The 17,612-nt window shown below is 38.8% G+C and overlaps 1 protein-coding gene across 2 annotated transcripts in view; it reads right to left on the bottom strand.

The window, feature by feature from the left end:
- The window catches only part of LOC108618968 (uncharacterized), a 57,894-nt gene extending 41,929 nt beyond the window's left edge, over positions 1-15,965 (bottom strand). The window contains exon 1 of one of the 2 annotated variants that reach the window (XM_089474897.1): positions 15,170-15,965. The gene's annotated coding sequence lies outside the window, so the exon portion shown is untranslated. Of the gene's footprint in view, positions 1-12,045; positions 12,430-15,169 lie in introns of those variants that run through there. The other variant, XM_089474898.1, reaches the window with a different exon arrangement.
- Between the last annotated feature and the right edge of the window lie 1,647 nt (positions 15,966-17,612).

Raw genomic sequence — 17,612 nt, 5'->3', positions numbered from 1 at the left:
ATTATAATATCTTTGATTTTCAAGTTTATACTATAGATAGTAATCTGAAATAAAAATTTTGAAAATAATTAAAAAGCCCAATCGCAAAATTCTTTAAGAATCAATAGAAATAAAAGTTCACAGAGATGAAAGATAGTTCGAGTTGTAGTCATTCATATTTAAAGATCATTGAGACGGTTCTTTTCCTTTAAGTGAAATATAATTTCTTCAAAAAATAATTAATTCAACCAATTGTTACTTGGTCTGCATAGTGAACTTCTAACTGGTTCCATACAGAGAACAACAAACTCTGCTCGGAATTAGCTAACCAATGAACTGCGAAGGTGAACAGCCAATGATCAATAACCTCACTCTCTACTGTTTGCCAAAGATCAAAGAGAAGCTGCAGCTCTGAATTGATTGCAAATTAAGCAGAATCGCCCGAAATGATTAAGAAAGTCCTAATAATTTACACTGTCTCACTGTAGGCAGTTCGCATCGCGAAGGTTCCGATTCGCTTTGCTCACGGACTTTAAATAAATTTCAATCATTTTTAGCTGTCGACGGCTGCCCGCTGAGTGTTATGCTGATTGGCTGACAACGGGGTGCGCTGACACTTACCTACTCGATCGGACTCGGAATCGGAATCGGAATTGGAATTGGAATTGAAATTGAAATTGGAGTAGTCGGAGTTGCTATTGGAGCTGCAGTCGGAGTCCGGCCAACCTTGGGCGTATATATATATTTGAGTGTGTGTGAAACCCGTTATGACCGGATAGCCATTATCTCGATGCATATTTTCCAAGACATGCCTACGAACATAATTGGGTTTTAATTGATACACACAAAGAGACACAACAACAACAACAACTACTACAGCAAGAGCAAGAAAACTATTACAGAAAACTGAGCTGAAAACCCGAAAAACCAACATGCAAATTCTAGCAAAGGGAAATGATTAATTTCCATGCGATTCGAGTGTCTGCGCTAGTTCGAGCGGCATATGAATATGTGAATACAAACATATATATGTGTGTGTGAGTGTGTGTGGATATACATATATCATATCGAATTACCAGCGGCCTTAACAACACAATTATTACTTGTTTCGACTGGCGGCCAAAAAGCCAAGCGACCAATTCAATTGGCCTAATCAGTGCAACGAATCTGACAGCCGAACCGCAAATATGCGACCGAGTATTCATGTTTCGTATCGGGCCTAGCTACACACATATGGAGCATGGCTATCCATAATGCAGCTAATCGAACCGATTGTCAATCCGAATTCGACTGTGTGAAAGGGCCGTCGCGCCACCAAGCGACATTGTCAACATTCATGAATACTATGTGAATACATCCACATACGCATATATTCATTATGATAGACATCTATATATGGATATATCTCCGCTTTTGTGCGGCTACTACATCCACAAAGTCGCGCCCACGAAATTTACATATCTAAATGTGAGCATGCCATAAAGCAATTTCATGATCAACAAACTTGTACAAATATATAGATATAGACATACATACATACAGTATGTAGATAAATTCATAATAGATGCAGCTACATTAAAAAAAAAAAAAAAAAAAAAACAACTAGTAGCATTTCTTGAAATACACTCTTGTTGTTTACAACAATCGCAATCGATATCTACATAATTACAGAGTTCAGGGGAGAGAGAGAAAGAGAGAGAGAGAAAAGTTTAGTTAGTTAGTTAGTTTAGTTTAGTTTAGTTTAGTTATCAGATTTTACCTATCCAAAACAAAAACAAAAAAACTTTTCAATGGAACAAATTTTTTACATTAAATTATAAATTGTTTTTTTTTTTTTTTTTTGTGTCGATCTAAAAACTTTTGTTAAGGCAGCATACTAGCTGTTATCTATCTATCCTTATGCTTCTTTATTTCTATTATCTATCTTCAATATTCTATGTTCTTAGTTTTATTATCTTTCGTTTGTCTTCTATCTTTTCTATATTCTATATTCTATATTCTATATTCTATATTCTATATTCTATATTCTATATTCTATATTCTATATTCTATATTCTATATTCTATATTCTATATTCTATATTCTATATTCTATATTCTATATTCTATATTCTATATTCTATATTCTATATTCTATATTCTATATTCTATATTCTATATTCTATATTCTATATTCTATATTCTATATTCTATATTCTATATTCTATATTCTATATTCTATATTCTATATCCTATATCCTATATTCTATATTCTATAGTCTACATTCTATATTATATATTCTATGTTCTATATTCCCATTTGGGCCTATACACAATTATTAACAGTCTCTTTTAGCATAGCGAAATATATGTACCCGTGTCTCTACCCTAACGCCTGGCCATACTGTAGTGCTGCAATTCATCAGCAGACAATTAGCATATAGCCATAAAGCAAAATCCAACAACTGACTTAATGGAGTCATTTTTGGGGCTTTTGAGCTTTTGGGCCATAGCCAATGTGCAACCCTCGCCCAGCCACACCCCAATTCCAAATAGCTGAATGCCCGTAAGTGTGTGTGTGTGTTTGTGCATGTGTATTTCTGTCTTGCCTGAGCGCAAAAATGCTAAAGTTCGTTTCTTAAGTCTTTCGTTTTATCGGCGTCAAATTGCACCAAGTGCGCTAGGCAGAAACTTTTACTTTTTTTCGTTATTTAGCAAAGGAGACAACAAGCAACAACAGGCTTCTTAATATATCTTCGGGTCTGCCGAGATAATTGTTTGTTATCTCAAATATTTTACAGCAATTTTTGTAGTTGTGTGTTTCTCTCCCTCTCCCCCTCTCCCTCTCTTTCTCTTGCATCTTAAGAAATAATAAAGTTCAGCCAGCGCAGAGATTCGAGTGGGTGTTGTTGCAGTTGCAACAGTTGATTAACGTTAATTGAGGGCCTGCCACATGCCACAGGCGCTGCACTGGGCAATGGACAATGGGCGTGACTTAGAATGTGCCGCAGACAGAGAAAGCTTGGCTGCCTGTCTGTCTGTCTGTCTGTTTGCCTGTCTGTTTCGGGTAGGAAAGGAAAAATAGAGTCGAAATTCGAAACGAAAATCGGTGCCAAGGTTGGCGCGAGACACAGTCAAAGCCATAATTAGATCAACAGTCATAATTTCTATAGTTGTAATTGTTGCTGCCTCGTTACAGTAGGGCGCCACTAACAATAGCAAATGCAACAACAACAACAACAGCGACAACAAACACCAAAAAAAGCCGCCTTAAAATTTGAAGCAATAACGAAATAAAAAATAAAATAAAAAAAAAAAAACACACTTTAATTTGAGCGCATTTCATTTTGTCAAGTTGTTTGGCCCGTTGGCTTATTTTATTGTTAGCAGGCAATTGTTGTTTATGTTGTTGTTGTTATAAACAAATAGAAACAAGCAACAAGCAAACGGGCAACAATGGGCCATGTTTGTAGGGCGGCCGCTGCTTTGGCTCGCTTCTGGCCGCAAATTCGTAGCCAATTTAAATGTCATTGCGCCATTTTGATTTGGATTTGGATTTCGATTTGGATTTGGGCTTCGATTTTATTTGCTTTCCCGCAATTTAATTCGCATTTGAGGCGAAAACTAAGGCAAATTTGGGAAATACAATATCTTATCAAACGCCCCATCAATTCATCTATAAACGAGAGCGTGGCCAACACTCGAACTGGAATTGAAATGCGGGCCATGAGCCAGAGCAGGGCGTTGTCGGAGGCGAAGGCTGGGGAGGAGGCAGGGGCAGCAGGTACAAGAGGGCAGGTGAGGGTTCACTCGAGGCGTCAACTGGCCACTCACAAAAGCGATTGCAGATTCGACTGTCAGATAGGCCGAACAACATTCGAAAGGGAAAGCATAGTTAAGTTCTCAGATCAAGCCAAGGATTAGCTGAAGCTAAATTCAGCTAAAATCGCGACCCTTGAACCCGATCTACTCAAATATATTTTTTGGTTTTTTGTTTCATTGAGCAATTTTTGAATACTGCAAAAATTTTTAATGAGTATTCTAAATACTTAATATTTTGTATTATTAATATCAAATTGTGAATAAATGAATAATAATTTAATTTATCAAATTGATTGAATACTCCGTTTATCCGTCCGTCCGTCTGTTTGTCCGACCGTCTGTCTGTCTGTCCGTCTATCCGTATGATAGATACGTCTATCTGTCTGTCCGTCTGTATGTCGTCTGTCCATCCGTCTCTCCGTCTTTCTGCCCGACGGCTGAACGTCTTTCCGTATGTCGGTCTCTCCGTCCGTCCGTCCCTATCTGTAAACACGTCGATCCCAGCACCTATAAGAGCTAAAGACTTGGAAACTTTTGTAGAAGGTCCCTTTATCCAGTTGATTTCGATAAATCGATAACTATTTCCGTTTTAGTGTCATCGATTAAAAACCTTATCCGTTAAAGTACATCTCGTATATTTTTAGAGCTAGTTATATAGCATTTTTATTTATTTAATGAATTGTCGACTTCATTTCAACGGCACTAAAGAGTTCTTATGCAATGGTTGATCACACTCGTTGCTCGGACATCTACCTTAATGAATAACTGTTCGCACTACGCTAAAGTCGGTTGATCACATTATTAGTGAAGCTTTGTGAATCATTTGCCACTCGATTGCATTTCCTTAAGCATCAATCAAAATCAATTGGTTTTAGCCAAGAGGCAGCTGCTGCAGGCTTTTGCCTTTTGGCACTCACGCACTCATCGCCAGCTCCACAACTTGGTCAATAAGCAGCGGCAGCAACTGTTAAGTTGGCAGCTGGCAGCTGGCAGCTGGCCGTCAAGTGGCTTATCCAAGAAGCACCGCCAGCAAATGGAGCGTGTCCAGGCCAGCCGCTTGGCCAACTGTGTCTGCAATTTGAAAGCAAGCCGCCAATGCATCAATGAATCAATGAAACAATCCGGCATGGCGGCATGGCGGCATGGCGGCATTGCGGCATGGCTGCAGTTGCAGTTGCAGTTGCATTCGAGCCGTGTTCTTCAAGAATAGCCGCATGGGGAATTCTCTCATCGCATTCCTGGCCGCCGCCTGCGACCCCGACTGCGACTGAGACTGCGACTGCGACTACGATTGAATATGTAGCGCGAGGTCTTGACATTGTACCTTGAGCAGTGTCATGATTTTTGCTCTCGCTGCTGCTGCTGCTGTTGCTCATGTCATCGTCAAATGTAAATGAAAAGCTGCCACAGCAAATCAAAGCTAATTGTTGCGCCATTGTCTATATATGTACATATATACACGTATATTTGTCTGTGTGACAAGGCATGGCCTGGCTTGGCACACCCTGTGGGCGTTGCTGCTGCTGCTGCTGCTGCTCCACATTCGCCAACGGCCGTGCACCGTTGACTCATCGAGGCCGGGAGAAGGTTTTCGTGTGTGTGATTTTTATTTTTGGGGGCAACACTGGCAATACGAAACTATTGTACGTACGTGCAACAAGCGCTCGATTCGAAGCTGCCGTTGCACAACGGCGCAGCCATTGATAAACCGTGTGTGACGCGCTCCACTGGCTGTTGCCACATCCAAATTCTTAACAAGGCTCCAACGTGGCCCATTCGTGGTCAGCTGACGTTCAAGAATCTGTGCCAGCCAGCCAACCGGCTGCCCTCAGCTAACCTCAGCCACCGCCCCAGCCACAGCCTCCGCCGCTCTTGGAGTCTCTGAATGCGCATCCATTGCGTGCGGCGCCTTTGATCGGCTCTGAACGCCCACAGCGGGCAAGCCAGATCGAGTCGCTCGCTCGCCTCCATATAGGGTCCGGCCTTATAGAGATCGTCTGTTGCAGGTAGGATTTGCATGCTGCAATTTGCATTACGTTAACACGAAACGTGTTAACAGCCTCGGCCAGATGAAGTCAACAAAATTTCATGATATTCGCATGCCATTTTTATTTTTTGCAAAATAGAAATTTAATTGCGAATAAATAATTACACAACAGACAAAAAATGTTCAAATTAATTGCAATTAATATTCGAAGCATGTCAAAATCGGCTTGCCGTCGGCAGATGCTGTTCGACTAGCACATACCCTGCATTTAGGAGAAAACACTGACAGAGTTTTATAATGATAGACCGTAAGACACCCAATATTCTAATGAAAATAAATACTAGAACTACTACAATGCTCGACTATCACATACCCTGTATATATAGCTAAATATTTTAGAATAAACAACCACTACATTCTATTACTAAAATGTACTTACTCCCTTGATAATTGCTGCTCAACTAGCATATACCCTGTACTTATTGCAAATACTCTATATTTTAACAGAAACAGTCAACATTTGTACACTCACTGACTGTAAGATACCCTATATTCTATTGCCAATGAATACTTATAGCTGCAGTGAGTACCACGCAGCAAAGAGACCAATCCGTTGTATATTGATTGACTATCAGATACCCTATAGCCGATTTTACAATTGCTAGCGTTGCTGCTCAACTTGCTTATACCCTGCAGTATGAAAATACTAATTCAATATATCGTGATCGTCTATTAAATATCCTATATTCGATTGTATAAATATATAAGTATATTATGAATGGTGCCAATTATTAGCTCTGATACTTACTGCTCGACGAGCATATACCCTGCACTTATGTCAATTCTATACAGAAAAAAACAGAGCTGTGATACACTTTCAGATACCCTATATTATATTCTAAAGAAGTGCACAGCATTCATTGATAATCGCAACTTGATTAGCTATATATAACAATAAAAGTGCAACTTTTGCATACCCTACAGAATTTTCGAAAGAACTATATTATAATGTACTTAATTATTGATGGCACTAACAAGTCTTACTCGACTAGCATATACCCTATAAAAGTTGTTTACATACAGAGTAAATGGCCTTCCCACAATCCAAAGTTCCACTCTAAATAAGTATATCGTTTACTTTTAATAAGCGAGCATAAAAGATGCGAGTCACTTTTTATAACAAAATCTTCTAATATTTGTAAAAACTTGATTTTCGTCTCCTTGATTAAAGGAATATTAACATTCATAATTAATAATTACTGAAATGTTGACCAATCATAAATATTGTGGTACAGCAGGCTTGTGCATATTCTAAACCAGTATTTCTGACACATAAATCCGCCTGTCACATTCGTAGACTTTGGATGTAAAATGATAAGCAAGCAATGTAAAGCGCTTTATTAATTAATTTGGACTTGGATTTAATATCTGAGTCGAAATTGCTGTTTAATTTGCTCTCTTGCCACGTCTGAGCAAAATTTATATTCATTTCAGCAAATGCTTACAAATTAGACATTTGCATTCATTAATTTGTGCATTTAATGAGAGTTCAACAAATTTTAGGCCCTAATTCTTATCGTGAATATAATTTAGGTAAAAGCAAAATCCAATTAATTACGAACGAGTTCGAACGAATTTCAAACGAAAACACCACGAAAGTAATTGTCGATTGGCTAACGAAAATATTTGATTTGTTGGCATTGCGCAAACTGCTTGAATCAGCCATAAACATATTGGATTACCAATGCCCATTGCTCATACGCCCCGCGGTACGCTTGGCTACATTTTGTTTTCTTAGACAATTTACAGCTAGGGGCAAGAAAAAGTCCCCTCTGTCTCTCTGTTTCTCTCTCTCTCTCTCTCTCTATCCGTTCCTCTATGTGCCTTCTTACCTCTGTTTCTCCCTTTCTCTGTATCTAGTATATCTTTCTTTCTCTCCTTTTCTCGGTTTGTCTTAATTTAGTTCTCTGTACATATACAGCGCACAATCGTTATTTCCTATAGCTTCTCCTTTCCACTCTCCCTCTTACTTTCGTTATTTCCTCTAAGTTCCAACGTACTCCTCTCTCTTTCTCACTCTTTCCTTCGCCCTCCTCTCTCTTTCTCACTTTATCTTTCTTTAACTCATATATATTACTCGTTTACTTTTATAACTCATTCTACATTCTTTCTCTCTCTCTCACACTCTCTCTCTCATTCACTCTCTCTCTCTTACTCTCTCTCCCTCACTCTCCCTATATTTGTTTATTGACCATTCTTTGTCCAACTATTTCTCTCAGTATTTCTCTTTCTTTTCATCTGTATCTCTCCAAGTGTCTATCTCTATATCTGTCATCTCTCTCCCTTACCTACCTCCCTTAGCTACCTATCTTTAACTCACCATCCCACATCCACCTTCTCTCACTATCTCTCTTTCTTTCCCCTCTCTCTCTGCCTGTTAGCCTTTCTCTGCCTCTCTGTCTGTCCTGAATCCAAAACAAAGGCATTTCAAGATCTTCTCGATTTCCAGCTCAAAATCTTCGCCCAATCGCTGGCCATTGCCTAATCAGCTATCAGCTAGAGTGGCTCGCCGCTGCTTTATTGCTGTGGCAGCTGCAATTGTTGTGGCATGCCACATTGGCCGCTGCGCCGTGCTTCTCTCTGTGGCACTTTGTCATCGGGCTGGCAGCAGCACTCGCACTCGCACTCGCATTCGCATTTGCATTTGCATTCGCACTTGAGCACATGGAAACGTGGGCGTCTGGCAGTCCGAACAGCTTCGAGTCCAAGTCAATGGGGGACTGGAGCGATGCATTTCACGTCGCATGTCTCATGTCTTATGGGCTTATGCCTCTGCTGTTGTTGTTGTTGTGTGCTGTGTGCTGTGCCTCTAGTGTCTGTTGCTTGTCATTTGCCATTTTTCACACTGAGCGCTGCTGGCTGGCAGCCGTAGGCGAGCGCCAAGTACAAAGATAAACATTTTGCATGGCCATTGCTAAGACTCACATAATTACAAGAAGCTGCCATCGCAACGGACACATCAGACAGCCAGACAACAGCAACAGCAACAACAACAATAACAACTGACAACAGCAACACAAATTTGCCAAACAATGCAGATCGCAGGGCACGAAGTCGCCAAATGTCGCATTGATGGAACTTTTTCTTTTGTCGGCCACTCACTGCATGTCCCCAGTCCACAGTCCGCAGTCCCCGATCCCTAATCGCCAAGCCCCAAGCCCCATTCCCAATTCCCAATCCCCATTCAAATCTCTCTCTCTCTATCTCTCTCTCTCTCTCTCTATCTCTCTCTCTCTCTCTCTATCTCTCTCTCTCTCTCTCTCTCTGTCTCTCTGGGCAATGTGGCAATTACGGGTCTCGACTCGTGCCACGCGTTTGCGTTTACAATGCCAGCAAATAATCTGCACTTTGCAGCTGAAACTTGTTGCTGCACTGGCTGCTGCTGCTGCTGCTGCTGCTGCCTCGGTTACCTCTGCTGCTGCTGCTGCAGCTGGACTCTGCTGCAGTGGAATATGGGTTTTTGTGTGTACAGTAGAACCTGCTTAACGTGCGCTGCAACAGCAGTTAGCTGTCAATACCCATTTGAATAAAGTGCTTTTGCTATGCCCACACTCTGTCGCTGCCTCTGCCCGATTTTGCATATCATCTCTCACATTCAGTCGTTCTTAATTGATACAGCTAGTTTATGTCTTCATTGTTAGCCGTTGCGGTCTATCTATCTCAATTGACTTCTCATTTGCTTTCAATGCACTCTAGCTTCTTAATAATAATTGTGTTTATTTTTATAAGCAAATAAAATCGTTTGCCTGCTTAAAAGTTCCTTCTCTCTCTCTCACACTCTTTCTCTTTCTCTCTCTTTCTCTCTTTTTCTCTCTCTTTCTCTCTCTCTCTCTCTCTCTTTCTCTCTCTCTTTCTGTCTCTCTTTCTCTCTCTCTCTCTCTCTCTCTCTGCGAGTCTCTATTTCTCTCTTTGTAACTAAATAATATACTGCACATTTATTTCTCTGTCTCTCTCGCTATTTTTCCTGTCTCCCTTTTAAGCTAAATATTACTCTATACATTTATCTCTCTCTCTTTCTGGCTTTCTCTTTCTTTGTCTCTCTCTCTCTCTCTCTCTCTCTCTCTCTCTCTCTCTCTCTCTCTCTCTCTCTCTCTCCCTCTCATCTCTATCTCGACCTTAATCGATTTATGTCATCCCCATTTTACCTTTTCTTATAAAATTATTACTTTTTTTGTTTCTCTCCTTCTATTTAACTTTTCATCTTCTTTTTTTCCTGTGCTCATTACTCTTCTATACATATATGCTAATTTCATTCCGTCTGTAAGTACTCGATTGTGCCTAATCGATCAAATATTTTATTGACTTTTTTTCCACATATTTTTCTTCCAGTATTTTCGCTTTTTTGTCTTTTATCGCAATTTCCCCCCTTATTGACGCATGCAATTTTTCTTCCTTGCTTTTCAGTCTCATCTTTTTTGTACATATATACCTTTTGCTACAAATTCTCTGTCTCTATATATGAAGCACACATTTCAACAATTCTATCTCATGCTATTCCATTGAGTTCCTTGAGGAACGTGCCTGATTCTTGAATGCCTAACAGCAATCGAATTCAGTGAATATGAATATATATTTTTGGTATTTCTATAACTTTTTTATACCATTATACACAATATATTCATATATATACATGTGTGCTTTAATCTCTAATTTTATTAGTAGTAGCAAATACTTGTCCAGCCTATCGAAGGTTCTTGCAGCAGTTGCTCAACTGTAGCACAATGGACAATAACTCTACAATACTGATGTGTGTGTGTGAGTGTGTGTGCATACATAGATATACTCTTATATATCCATACACATATAGACTTGCATGCATGCATGTAGATTTATATGTCAGCAGAGATATGCATATATACAATACATATACATATATGTACATATGTCTATGCATACTCACATTCACACAAGCACACATATAAATGTATATACAAGTGTCTATATGTATATGCATACTTGTACTTTTTTCTACAGACGGACAGACACAAATTGTTTTGGCAGAGACCAAGAGATTGCCAAAATGGAGCAGCAGCAGATCTGAAGCTGGAGCTGGAGCGGCACTGCTGGAGCTGGAGCGACACAGTTACAGTTACATTTACTGTTACAGTTACAGTTACAGTTGCAGTTGCAGTTACTGCCGCTGCTGTGGCTGCTGCTGCTGCTGCTGCTGCTGGGGCAAGCTCTGCTGGGGACTGGCGATTTTAGCTGTTTTGTTTTGTTTGTTTATCTCATTTGTATTTTGGCAGCAGGTTCACAACGAATGCGGCATGCGCTGCACGTGAGACTGGGGCTGAAATGGCCTGGCCAACGGGCAACGGGCCACGGTGCAGCCGTGTGGCATGCCACATGCAGTTGCCATATCCGAATTGGCCATGTGCCGCACGCAGCCCAGAGCTGAGCAGAGCACTGAAAACGAGAGCAAAAGCGGGCACTGTCGACTGTCGACGTTGTTGTTGTTGTTATTGTTGTTGTTGTGTTGGCTTTCGGTCACCGATTTGTTGTAGTTGCTGCTGTTGTTGTTGTTGTTGCTGTTGCTGTTGCTTTTGGCTGTGGTTTCTGTTTTCTTAGCAGTTTAGCGCCCGTTGTCGTGTCCCCAATGCCCGGTGCCAGTGTCCACGTACCAACATTGGCCTAATGTTGCACATTGTGTGCTGATCTTGTTTATTATGCAAGAAAGCTGCCAAAGTAAAGCCAGAAAGCGACAACAGCAACAGCAACAGCAACAGAAACTGAACGCAATATATATACACATATATATATACTATATATAACTAAAGCATAAAAGAAAAGTATTTTACCAAAAGGAAAAAAAAAACGCTTGCAGCTTGCATACCATTAACAGAGCTCATAATCATATATAAAGACGATCATATCATATATACAGACAAGGCAAAACAAATCCTCAAGATTACGACTTTACTTTCCGTAAAGTTAACAAAATATGAGGCAACTAAATCAGGGCAGAATTTAAATTTAGGCAATAGATGAAATCAATTATGTCAACAGATCTAATATGTTTTCACTGAAATTTCAAGCAAAATCCATAAAAAAAAACCCCCCGAGGAGAAAGATATATGTATACAGTTTGTATTCAATTTGATAAATGGAATTGCGCAAATTGAAAACTTGGAGTACTTTCACATGATCGAGGGCGCACTGCACATACAAATGCCCAAAATTTTTGAGGTCGACTGTATTAATATGCATATGACAAAATACCTTTTTCCAGTTGAAGCACGCCGCACTCCGCACTCCGCACTCCGCACGCTGCCCTCGAACTAATTCACTTCACTTGATGCACAAAACAAAAACAAATAAACAAACAAACAAACAAGCAACGGCAACATGGACATCAATTACAGTTAACACGCACCGAGTGCACACACATAAATAAAGCCACAGCAAAATGAAAGGCAGCGCGTGCCAAAAAGTCGTTATTTGGTGCTGCGATCTATCGAGCCGATTTATTATTATTTCTATTTCACTTTTCAAAAGAACCCGCCAAACGCGACAGGCAAAGCAGCTACAGCTACGGCTACCGTCTACCGTCTATTGTCTACAGTCTGCAGTCTACAGTCTGCAGTCTACTGAGTGCGGCTACTGCACCGCCAGCAACGGAATGGAAACGAAACGTGGCTGCATGACAAACGAAACGGCACGAAACGAAACGAAACGAAATGAAAGTGGGCGTCAAGCTGGGTGCAACTGCAAGTCGAACTGGAACTGGAACTGGAACTGGGACCTGCGACATATGGAACTGGGTCGGGTCAAAGGCTGGCGGCGCACTTGGCTTTTGGTCAAACAGCTGTTCCGTTGCGTACAAGAACAAAGCAATTGAAGAAAAGAGATGCCAAAACTAGCCGAAAATTGGCCAATTGATTTAATGAAGAAAAGGAAATTGAAATAAATTGAGTTAAAAGTGTGAGAAATAGGATAAGTAATAGATGTATATGTAGCAACTATTCTTTAATGAGTGTGTTTCTTATATTAATAGAGTAAAGGCGCTCTGAAGCTGTTTGCATCAAATCCTTATATTCTTAATTCACGGTCCATTATGGTCCATTATGGACCGTGAATTAAGAATATAAGGATTTGATTCAAACAGCTTCAGAGCGCCTTTACTCTATCAATGTTCTTCTCAAACTGTCTTCTTCTGGAACAGGCGCTGCCATCCTGCTGAGATTGCGTAACGAGGATGCCACACCGCTCGACAAAGCTTATGCAACTTCTTCAAGGATCCACATTTACACTTTGGTAATAGGATTTGGGCTTGGCAAGCGATTCGTGGAACATATCATTTCCAAGGCAATCAGGGTATTTATATAACATTCATTGTCGACCCAATGTGAATATTTATTTTACATCACAAAATACATACAGCACATATGAAATTCAAATCTTTAAAAACGAATATCTTACAAAATATTTTAAAATTTAGCCAAATCAGAAAGTCCCCTATCATAAGCAACTGTTGTATGATAATAATAAATTGCATGGAATAAAATTAACCTCTGCCTATTAGAACATGAACTAATACAGAATGCCGATATACATATATAATTCTACATTCACATATAATATACAATACCTAAGTATGCCAATATTTTTAAGTTTTAGTAGCTAACCCTATTCAGATGAGCGAAAATTAAACGTTGTCTATAGGCTCTTGAAAGATGAACAAATTTCATATGATATTAAAATTTATAGACCAGAAAATTTTTCAACACAGCTGATTCACTTTTTTGTATACAAATTTGATTTCCATCAAATTGCAGTTTCCGCTGAAAAAAATTTGCAAGCTTTTTAAAAAACATCAAACAATATGAAAATTGTTATCTATAAACTTATTTCTATGCAAAGCGAGTCAAAGAATATGCCTGAAGTTGTTTTAAAGGTTTTTGTATATGTATCTATATATATACCCACATATATATGTATTTGTTTACATACATAACTTCAGAAATATATATTTTAATGTTTATTTAATAATATCGGCCTAGCCCTCGCCAAATGAGATATCTCTAATTAAACAATAATACTAAATTAAATTAAAATAATAATAAATCAATTAAATAATAAAGTAAACATCTCTATAATGTATCGCTTTAATAGACCGACAGGCAAAATAAGCTAAAGCTTAAACATCACGCTTATCTATCCAGATCAAAAATATATATACTTCCTGTTTTCGACCACGCCTAAAAATGCTAATTTAGAAAAACATAATTCTCATTGAATTTCATTTTTTTTTAGTTCCTTTTCAAATGGCATAAAAGAACTACGAATCGTTAACTTTCCAACCCATATCAAATGGAAAATAATGGTATAGGAAAACATTTAATTCAATGCCGAACTTGAGTTTACTTGTGTTAAATCTAGATCTAGAATGGAATTCATAAATGTTCCGCTTCTAATGCACTTCCTGTCTGAAAATAGCAAACATTTTCCACCAGCTACACATTTGTGTGTGTGTGTTTGTGTGTGCCTGTGTGTGTGGAGCAAGGTCAGCGAAAAGTTGACAGCGCCAGTGGCCACCGGTGAGCATCGATGGCCGCATGCATCGCCTTGATTGTTGCGGTTCAGTGCAACTGGCTCGGAAGCGATTCTCTGTGTGCTGAGCTACCCTACCTAAGTACATAATACTGACATAATATTGAATGATTAAGTCACTAAACATGCAACACCTGCAAAAACAGGCGAGTGTGAACATCTGAATCACATTTTATGTAATTTTTAGGGGAAGGCAAGAAGGAAGGATATAGATAGTTAAAACAGGTTCTTAATCTGGAGAAAAATCTAAGTTACGAAAATATTTCTCAAAGTTTCATAAATACAGAAAAGATATCGAAAATCACGATTGTTTGCTACTCTAGAAGCATAAGCTCCAGATAAATGCAGACCTTATAAATTACTCCTAAATATAGATCATCAAATAAATTTTTGTTAAAACCCCGCAAAATAATGCCAATTGATCGTTCAGTTAGCAAGGGTATACGATCGTCGACTATCGCTGCTCTGTGTTCTAGGTGTTTCATTCATGTGCGCATTGTCTGGCCCCAAGTTCAGCTTGGAGCTTCCTCTGGGGGGCAGCTCAGTGTGCAGCGTTGCAGAAAACTAGACGCTTGGGAGCACTGAGACACATTTGTCCAAGACTTTGGCCTCAAGTCGGGCATAAATTAGATCGGCGATAACTTCAACTGTGCGACTGCCAGTCTGCTTAGGTCAATATGATTGAAAATTGTTTTTGATATATGTGCATACATACATATACACTCACACATTCATATATACTATTTAATGTTGGCTATAATGGCTATAATTAGAAAAGAATTAATCAGCTTACCTCAATGTGTGGATGGAATTCGACTTGGCTCGGGATACCAGATCTAAAACAGGTTGAGCCAAAAACACATCACAATACACACACACGCACGCACACACACAAATATTCTTTGTTGTGTTTTGGGCAAAAAGTGAGCACAGAATTATCGAAAATATTTGTTTTGTATTATTCAAATTGTAAATCGTAATTCATGTCGTGTTTGCAAATTATCAAAAACCAAAAAAAAAAAAAACATAAAAAAGAAACGAAAACGAAAACGAAAAGTTGTTATCAAACAGAAATTAACAACATTTAACGCGCGACCATTTATCAAACGAAATAACTGTTGTTTGGCGTTTAACTAAAAAATTATTACACATAATAATAATGATGGTACAGGGCCATTAACAGACTTGGCTAATTGGCCGTCGCGAATTAAATTGACACTCGTTTATTTGGGCTACCGGCGAAATTGACGTGTGGAGAGCGCGATGCGTCCACTCGACGACGGCTTCTTGAAAATCACTTGTACCACTCCTCCTCCTCCTCCTCTTCCGCCTCCTGCGGCAATCGAACAGTCAGATGCAGTCAGTCGTCGTCAGGGCGACGATTTGAATTCCACTTGGCGCGCCAAGACTCACTCAAAAGTTTGCAGTGGATCGACCAAAAAAAAAATAAATAACCGTCGTCAGTTCGCTAGTTGCTCAATTCTTTCGTATTGTCTAGTTCACTCTTTCTCGCTCTCGCTCGCACGCTCTCTTTGCTCCGTGTTCACGTCAGCTCTGGCCGAATGCACAACACCGACTAAAGCGCGCATTGCCCATGTGATAAAGTCAAAGCTAGAGACGAAGCCGAAGACGAAGCCAAAGCGACAGCCGAAGGCGAAGCCCAAGCCGAAGACAAAGCCAAAGCTCTGAGGCGTTGGGCAGTGGAGCAGAGCGCATTGGGACTTCAGCTGCCTTCACATTAGCTTTTTCGCGACTTTCGGCTGAGCATTGAAATAAATGCATTGAATGCACATTTATTAAATTAAATTAAATGCTTAATGAATATTTATATAATATATTTTCTATTGAAAGTTAACACATATGTATATTTGTATAACTTAAATTTAATTTTTAGAAATATATACCAAAGATTTAACGAATAAACTACTGGGATTGACTATTGCTAAAATAAGAAATGAATAAGCATGCTGCAGTCTATAACACTCGACTTGTTTCAACTCTGTTTATATTCACTTCATACATTTTATTTCAGGCTTCACATATTTCATTTGAAATCTAGTTTGATCAATCAACAAGTTAGATTAGACTTTCTTTCCTGGAAAGAGTTTGACCCACAATTTAGAACTTACGACCTCCCGACTATATAAATGACTTGATGCGCGGCATTAGCTAATGGCCCCATTTGTCATTCCTGTTATTTTCACAATTTGCTCAACATAACTACAGGCGATGCTAGCTATAATCGGTACCAAAAAGTTAAATGATACAGATTACAGATCGAGCGTCGCCTCTAAATGGAACAGCAATATATCTATGTATAGACATATATGTATATGCGATATTAAAGAAAAAGCCTTCATTAATCAAGCAATTTCACATGATCAGCTTTATAGAACTTCCATTAATCTTCTCGGCCAAACGACAAAACGAAATAAATTGCAACTGAAACGAAACGGAATGTGAAACGTTGCATGCCAGAGGAGAATAAGTGGGTGAGCAGAGGAACAGGAGAGCTGGAGTGAAGGGAGCAGGAGGCGATTGCTATTGCGATTGCTATTACGATTGCATATCGTAAATATGCTAATGATAAACAATCAACATTAAAACATTTAGCGAAATGTTTCGCTGACATTGTGGGCGCAAGGATCTGAACGTTAACTTGTCCAACTCGATTGCAATTTATGCAAATTCCGTTCAGTATGAAACGTGGCTCAGTCACTGTGGGATACAGAGTTATTGCATTAGTTATTGCCTCAGACAGATAAGTGTGACCGTATGCAAATAGAAATTGAAACGATCTCTTTATAATGATTTAACTACGCAAAGTTGCGAACAAAGTATTTTTCCAATTAATGGCCTATTATTATTAGTGTTTTCATCACGCAAATCATCATACAAATAAATATTTATGTTTTTAAAATGAATTTAGTATTCCTGGGCGGCGAAGTCAAATGCAAGGGTTTACTATGTATATCTTCCTATATTCAGAGTTCCCACTTGATTTGAATACAAATTTCATTTCAGAAATTAAAATTCTATTAAAAAGTAAATTAAATTTAAAAAAAAATTCTATTAAGTTAATATTATATGAATTAATGAGGCTTAGACCTTCCATTATGTTTTTTTTTTTTTTTTTTAAGAAAATATAAATATTTTATATTTAGATTATAAATATCACAGAGATATACTTTGTATAAATTTATTTATTTTTATTCATAATATTATTATTATCATTA

This window comes from Drosophila arizonae, chromosome X (genome assembly GCF_054131065.1).
Source record: "Drosophila arizonae isolate 15081-1271.41 chromosome X, UAZ_ARI_1.0, whole genome shotgun sequence".
Classification (NCBI taxonomy): domain Eukaryota; kingdom Metazoa; phylum Arthropoda; class Insecta; order Diptera; family Drosophilidae; genus Drosophila; species Drosophila arizonae.
The sequence above is the reverse complement of the archived record's forward strand: the minus strand, read 5'-3'. Positions and strand labels throughout refer to the sequence as shown.